The 8,213-nt window shown below is 37.4% G+C and overlaps 1 pseudogene; it reads right to left on the bottom strand.

Moving 5' to 3' along the window:
* Positions 1 to 3,198: 3,198 nt before the first annotated feature.
* LOC145267324 (U2 spliceosomal RNA) lies at positions 3,199 to 3,350 on the bottom strand (annotated as a pseudogene).
* Positions 3,351 to 8,213: the final 4,863 nt, after the last annotated feature.

The raw sequence follows: 8,213 nt of genomic DNA, 5'->3' as shown, positions 1-8,213 counted from the left end.
TTTTTCTCGTTTAATCCAATTTTTACGTTGAATCACCTTAAAATATGTTCTTTTCTGTGTTCCTTTAAAAATAGTTTTAATTAATTTTCAATATATGTGCTAAAAAGCAAAATTATGTTTACCCATAATGATTATTTTGCTAAATATTATATATTTATGTTATATATAAATCATACAATTTTTACTTTGCAATATCTTGTTTGTTGAGCTTTTTATTTGGCTGGGATTGTCTTATATAAAATATTTCCTCACAACAATATTTTTTAAGACTGTAAACCACCCACAAGATTAATTAATCTGTGATTTGACTAATCTCATTGTTCGTATATATATATATATATATATATATATATATATATATATATATATAGCATGAAGTATATGGGGCAAATTTTAGACTATGAAATTTGTAAAGATGTAAATCACATAAAACTAATATTTAATGGTGATGGTGAATCGACTCCCCCCCCCCCGGTTATTTGGCAGATTCCTTTGCTGTTAACGTTTGATGCATTTTTTTTTTTTTTTTATCTGTATATTGTGTCATTTTTGTTCTATTTCTTTCGCACCCATTCCAATATTAAAAACAAAACATTTTTTGATTGTCTGTCTTGGTTCCATTTTTTATCACTATATTCCTTGCCCCCACTCACCCACTTGATTCTTTGACGATGAAATGTATTTATATTTTTAATAAAGAAAAAAGTTTCAACGAATCTGGATTTTTTTTTTTTTGTTGTTTGCTTATCTTTTGGCGTTGCTGCACTAGTTGCATTTTTATGTTTGCCAGGGTTCGCACAGACTTGTAAATATGGAAAAATGTCTTGAAAAGGGGCTTGAAAACTGTCTTCTTTATACTTAGTAAAAAATCATGTCGAAATATTAAAAATAAAATTGAAATATATTTATTTCGGTATTTAATATCTCGACACAAATTTTTTTTTTTTAAATATTAACAATAAAATTGAATTAAATACATTCTTCTGAAATTGCATCATTTCTGGCGATACAAGAGTTATGTCCCTTTATCACTAAACTACTCTATGTTATCTACATACTTAAGGGATGTAGCCCAAGTGAAATGCACAAAATAAATACTATTTAATTAAAATTATTTCTTAAATACTAGCATGACCTGTGGAAATTCCACAGCGGCATCTTTCATATGTATTATATTTCTGCTGGGTATTCTGTGGATGTTCAGCATTAATGGAGACCCCGTTATATTATTGTACCTATTTACAATGCCTCCCCACGGGACAGCGTTAGACACCAGGGTCGATTTTAACATGCAGAAAAAGTACAAAAATAAAAAAAATTGGCTCAGTCGTGAAGGACTGCTCCTCCACTGAAAGTGAATAAGAAATGGAAGTGTCGCATCTGAAGAACAGATGGTATTTATTTGCTTCCCCACTGAGCAAATTAGGCACAAGGCCGTTTTTAATGTGGAGAGAGAGGGAGGGGGAGGGAAAAGGGGACCAGCTCCCGATAGGTGGGAAATGGGAGCTGGATAGTGACAATTGGTATGAAGGGTTGCCCCTACATTGACCAAGGTCTGATACGTGGTGTTGGTATTTATTTGCTCCCCCACCGAGCAAATTAGGCACAAGGCCGATTTTTAATGTGAGGAGTGAAGGGGAAATGGGGACCAACTTCCTGGGGAGTAGGGGAGTAGGGGAGCTGGATAGTGACAATTGGTATGAAGGGTTGCCCCTACATTGACCAAGGTCATATGTGGGGTCGCCCCCACATATGGTCTTTGCTTGCAGTATCTGCCGGAACAGATGGTATTTATTTGCTCCCCCACCGAGCAAATTAGGCACAAGGCCGTTTTTAATGTGAGGTAAAAACCAGCTCCCCTAAAAGTAGGCAAAAAGGGGGCACTCTGGTTATCAAAAATAATAATTGTCCCAGTATAGAGGGTTTCCCCTCCATTGACTGGTACAAATTATCTTAAGTGCAGCATCTGCCGGAACAGATGGTATTTATTTGCTCCCCCACTGAGCAAATTAGGCACAAGGCCGTTTTTAATGTGAGGTAAAAACCAGCTCCCCTAAAAGGGGTCACTCTGGTTACCAAAAATAATAATTGTCCCAGTATAGAGGGTTTCCCCTCCATTGACTGGTACAAATTATCGTAAGTGCAGCATCTGCCGGAACAGATGGTATTTATTTGCTCCCCCACTGAGCAAATTAGGCACAAGGCCGTTTTTAATGTGAGGTAAAAACCAGCTCCCCTAAAAGTAGGCAAAAAGGGGGCACTCTGGTTACCAAAAATAATAATTGTCCCAGTATAGAGGGTTTCCCCTCCATTGACTGGTACAAATTATCTTAAGTGCAGCATCTGCCGGAACAGATGGTATTTATTTGCTCCCCCACTGAGCAAATTAGGCACAAGGCCGTTTTTAATGTGAGGTAAAAACCAGCTCCCCTAAAAGGGGTCACTCTGGTTACCAAAAATAATAATTGTCCCAGTATAGAGGGTTTCCCCTCCATTGACTGGTACAAATTATCTTAAGTGCAGTATCTGCCGGAACAGATGGTATTTATTTGCTCCCCCACTGAGCAAATTAGGCACAAGGCCGTTTTTAATGTGAGGTAAAAACCAGCTCCCCTAAAAGTAGGCAAAAAGGGGGCACTCTGGTTACCAAAAATAATAATTGTCCCAGTATAGAGGGTTTCCCCTCCATTGACTGGTACAAATTATCTTAAGTGCAGCATCTGCCGGAACAGATGGTATTTATTTGCTCCCCCACTGAGCAAATTAGGCACAAGGCCGTTTTTAATGTGAGGTAAAAACCAGCTCCCCTAAAAGGGGTCACTCTGGTTACCAAAAATAATAATTGTCCCAGTATAGAGGGTTTCCCCTCCATTGACTGGTACAAATTATCTTAAGTGCAGTATCTGCCGGAACAGATGGTATTTATTTGCTCCCCCACTGAGCAAATTAGGCACAAGGCCGTTTTTAATGTGAGGTAAAAACCAGCTCCCCTAAAAGGGGTCACTCTGGTTACCAAAAATAATAATTGTCCCAGTATAGAGGGTTTCCCCTCCATTGACTGGTACAAATTATCTTAAGTGCAGTATCTGCCGGAACAGATACTACACTTTGATCTTGGCCAAAGGCTCTTTTGTTAAAACTGTAAAATTATTTATCCAAGTAATTTGATTAATGTAGTATCAGAATAATTATTCTTATTACGGTTTATCTCCAATATCCTTATAGGAAACTGTGACATATTTCTGTTGTATAAACACCTGGCACAACAGAAAACTTCACAATATCATTATATTGTCTTTAGACAGAACAGATACTACCCTTGGATCATAGCCAGAAGACCAAGAAGGTATATTTTAGTTTCACATACGGCCCAAAAGTGGCATTATTGTTTTTTTTGTTTTTTTGTTTTTTAACATTACATTTTCAGTGATCGGGAGATCCTATTTATTAAAAAGGAGGCTAGAAGGTTATAACATACTACAAACATTAACATAACTGGTGCTATTGTAATCCCCAAACGTGTGGCTCCCACGACAGATCGCTGACTCCCAACGTCGTGTACCGTGGATTTTTCGTTCATGGCCGGATCATCATTTTCTCACTGGCGACTGTCTGTGGGGACACACACATTTCACAAAATAGAAATATGAACAAAAAAGAAAAACACAAACGCCAATGTTCACATATAAATTGACTGTTGGACTTGTGAGTGTGTGTTTTCTCCCCGTTCTATTGATGTCACATTCGTCCATCTCTGTTTCACAGTCAACTCTAAAATTGTCCACGTCTCTATTTCACAATCAACTCTATAACTGTTCAGCTGTAGTCGTTATCAACTACCATCCGACGTCAAGGGTATCTAGTTGTCAACTCTGTCCAACTTCCATCTGCCGTCTAGCGCATCTAGATCTCAACTGTCTGTGTCCTCTGTCTTGGTCTCTCAGGTCGCCCACCCCACCCTGGCTACCGGAAGCTGCTCTTCCCTGTTTTATCAGTAGGTTTCTATTGTTATTGTTTGCTATTTCCTATCTATTATTGATTGTAGGATATTTCCGATTTCTTTGTTTATTCTAAGCAATTTCCTATCTATTGTTGATTGTAGGATATTTCCGATTTCTTTGTTTATTCTAAGCTATTTCCTACCTATTATTGATTGTAGGATATTTCCGATTTCTTTGTTTATTCTAAGCTATTTCCTATCTATTGTTGATTGTAGGATATTTACGATTTCTTTGTTTATTCTAAGCTATTTCCTACCTATTATTGATTGTAGGATATTTCCGATTTCTTTGTTTATTGTAAGCTATTTCCTATCTATTGTTGATTGTAGGATATTTCCGATTTCTTTGTTTATTCTAAGCTATTTCCTATCTATTATTGATTGTAGGATATTTCCGATTTCTTGGTTTATTCTAAGCTATTTCCTACCTATTATTGATTGTAGGATATTTCCGATTTCTTTGTTTATTCTAAGCTATTTCCTACCTATTATTGATTGTAGGATATTTCCGATTTCTTTGTTTATTCTAAGCTATTTCCTATCTATTGTTGATTGTAGGATATTTCCGATTTCTTTGTTTATTCTAAGCTATTTCCTACCTATTATTGATTGTAGGATATTTCCGATTTCTTTGTTTATTCTAAGCTATTTCCTATCTATTGTTGATTGTAGGATATTTCCGATTTCTTTGTTTATTCTAAGCTATTTCCTATCTATTGTTGATTGTAGGATATTTCCGATTTCTTTGTTTATTCTAAGCTATTTCCTATCTATTGTTGATTGTAGGATATTTCCGATTTCTTTGTTTATTCTAAGCTATTTCCTCTTCCTTTGTTTATCCCCCCCTCTCAGCACTTAGTGGCTCAAATCCACCCCAGGGCCACTTGATAGTATCACACTATGATAACAGCATATTCTTTTCCTTGTTCTGATTCTCAGGTATATATCCATTGATATCTTATATGGTTTTATGTAGAGTGATGTGGTTCTCGGTTGATTAATTGTGTCTAACTGTGTCAGATATATATTCGAGAGTCAAAACAATGAAAAGAATATGTTGTTGTCATAGCCGTAGCCATAACATACAACGAACATGAAATTAGTGTATCTATATACTAATTTAATGTTTGCAGTACGTTATCACTTTCTATCCTCCTTTTTAATAAATAGGATCTCCCAATCGAATAATTTATAATCTGGAAACCGTGATACATACATGTTAAAAGTTATTACGGTATTAATATATAGATTAATTATATATTGTTAGATTTTGGTTTAATATATCATTCTTTCTATGTCAAATTTTATTATGAAAACTTGAATTTCGTCTGGAAAAGCCCTTGAAATGACCTTGAGAATCTGTATGAACCCTGTTTGCAGATGAGAGAGATTTAATAAAGATAAATTACTCATATGTTTGCCTTTCTCTCTGATTTTGGTTTTGACCACACAGAATTTTTCTTCTTGGAAAAGTAATATAAGAGTGCGTATGAGTGTGTGTGAAAATAGCAGTAGCAGTTTAAAGAACCCGATGGCTGGCGAAGATATTAGCAGCAGCAACAGCGTTTGAGTACACATGCAAATTAGCAAGTGTATGCGGGCTTGCATGACAAAAAAAAAAGAAACAAAGGACTTAACATGGTCGGGAGAGAAGAAAAGTGCATGCCAGGTGAGATGGAAGTGTGCTGGTGTCAAGATGGCAGGGTTTTTGTTAATCTCCAAGGATTGAGTACTGCTGCCACATCTGGGCAGGAGCTGCTAAAAACAGCCTATCCTGCCTTGATAGAGTACAAAATAGACTTCGTGGTTCCGTGGGGGATGCCCTTTTCTCTTCCCTGCAACCTCTCTCCCACAGAAGAGACGTTGCGAGCCTGTCTTTGTTTTATCGTTATTTCCATGGCAAGTGCTCGTCTGAGCTCCAATCTTTGGTTCCCCCTCGCCAATCTTTCACGAAAAACACCCGTCTAGCTGAGACCACCGTCAGTAATTTTCCCCACTCTTTATCTGTGCCTAAATTAAAACGTAGATTCCATGAACAAAGCTTCTTTCTTAGAAGTGCACACCTGTAGAACTTTCTTCCGTTTGCCTGTTTCCCACCTGACTACAACTTGGATGTCTTCAAGTCCAACATAAACAAATTCCTGATAAATCGCTCCCTTAAGTGAGAGACTTTATCAGATCTCCATTACTAACGATTACTACGATATTATCCCATTGATTACTGTACACGCAATAACCCTTATCCCCGAGTGGCTTTCGGGCCTTGATAAGTGGTGAGTACCAAGTAAAAAAAAAAAAGAAGCAGGCATTATTTGGAAAGTAACGGTAATAAATGCCTTTTGCTAAAACAGAAAAAAGTTAGATTTATTTATTTTTGTTTGTTTGTTTTGTTTGTACGATGGTACTGGACAGCGTGGGGGGATCAAGAGAGGTTTGAACTGTAGAACTGTAACAAATACAGTTTGAACATAACAACCACGCTACAGTTGGTGTCTCTTTAAACCGAGAGTTCATGCTGAGAGATGAAGCCACTGAAAAGTAAGATTTCTACAAACTTATGACCCAATTTTTGATGTCGGGATTTTATTGATTCTCGTGATACAAACAATGAATTGTCACATTGATTCCAGTGATAGCAACCACCAGCCATGCCAATTGAAGTGCTGACCACTCGTGTGCTGTGTCACTGATAAAAAGGGGACAATAGCTATCCTAAACAAACGGTCGTAAACAGACATCCAGAAAAACGAAGTGAGCCATATTCAATTATGCAAATTATTTGTTTTTATGACCAATCAAATAAGCCAACATATTTCACCTATTTAGCTAGTTCAGCAACTAAATCTACTGTGCAGTGTTCCATTTCAGATCAGGAGTAAAGGTTAGGCCCAAAAGCTGGTCAAAACATGGAGCCTCCCCAAGACGAGAGCCATTCATTTTAATTGATGCCAGATAGGGAGCAAGGTGTTGATGTAAAGATGGAAGCTTAGTTTTAGATGCATTAAAATCAACCAGCCACCTCTTTCCCCATTACCCTATAATGGCCCCTGGGGAGGACAACCAGAATTATCCCAGAAAATCTGTTCTGGCAAAAATTTACTTTCACCATGACTAATGTTTGTGCAAAATTAAAAAAAAAAAAATCCAGGAGTGGTTATTGATAAAAATGCAAACAAATGAACGGATGAATGACTTGGGGACAATTTTACCCCTATAATGGTCCTTAGGGTGGTAACCAGAGTTTTCTTGGAAAATCTGTTCTGGTTAAAATTTACTTTCCTCATGACTATTGTTTGTGCAAAATTTTTAAAAAAAAATCCAAGGCGTGGTTATTGAGAAATGTGGGAACAAACGAACGGACGAACAAGAGTGAATTACTAAGTCCAGTCCTTCCTTTGTCGGAGGAGGGGAATGAGGAACCAAATACAAATATTATGGGGATGCCCTTTTATCTACCCTGCAACCTCTCTCCCACAGAAGAGACGTTGCGAGCCTATCCTTGTTTTATCGTTATTTCCATAGCAGGTGCTCGTCTGAACTCCAATTTCTGGTCCCCTCTCGCCAATCTTTCACGAAAAACACCCGTCTAGCTGAAACCACTGTGAAAAATTTCCCCCACTCTATATCTGTGCCTAAATCAAAACGTGGATTCCATGAACAAAGCTTCTTTCTTAGACTGCACGCCTGTGGAACTCTGTTCCGTCTGCCTGCTTCCCACCTGACTACAACTTGGATGTGTTCAAGTCCAACGTTAACAAATTCCTGATGAACCGCCCCCCTTAATTAAACACGTCATCAAATCTCCACACTAACGTAATGTACTTGCAATAACCCTTATCCCTGAGTGGCTTCCGGGCCTTGATAAGTGGTGTAAAAAAAAAAAAAAAAAAAATCTCTTCCATGCCCTTCACAATGTGTCTACTTTGTCCTTCAAACCATTGAACAAGAAAGACGCACAGTTTACAAAGAAGTTTGTATAAGCTGAACTAGTTTTAGTGTTTAATCAAGCGTGAAAAACTGAAACTCAATGAAACCAAACAGGAATGTCGACCTTTTCTTTTTCTTTTTTTTTTTTACACAGTCGTCACCACTTATCAAGGCCCGGAAGCCACTCAGGGATAAGGGTTATTGCAAGTACAGTACGTTAGTGTGGAGATTTAATGAAGTGTTCACTTAAGGGGGCAGTTCATCAGGAATTTGTTTACATTGGGCT

Source organism: Euprymna scolopes, chromosome 42, assembly GCF_053919585.1.
Source record: "Euprymna scolopes isolate OS-2025 chromosome 42, ASM5391958v1, whole genome shotgun sequence".
Classification (NCBI taxonomy): Eukaryota; Metazoa; Mollusca; class Cephalopoda; order Sepiida; family Sepiolidae; genus Euprymna; species Euprymna scolopes.
Note: the sequence above shows the minus strand (reverse complement) of the source record. Positions and strands in the feature narration are given on the sequence as shown.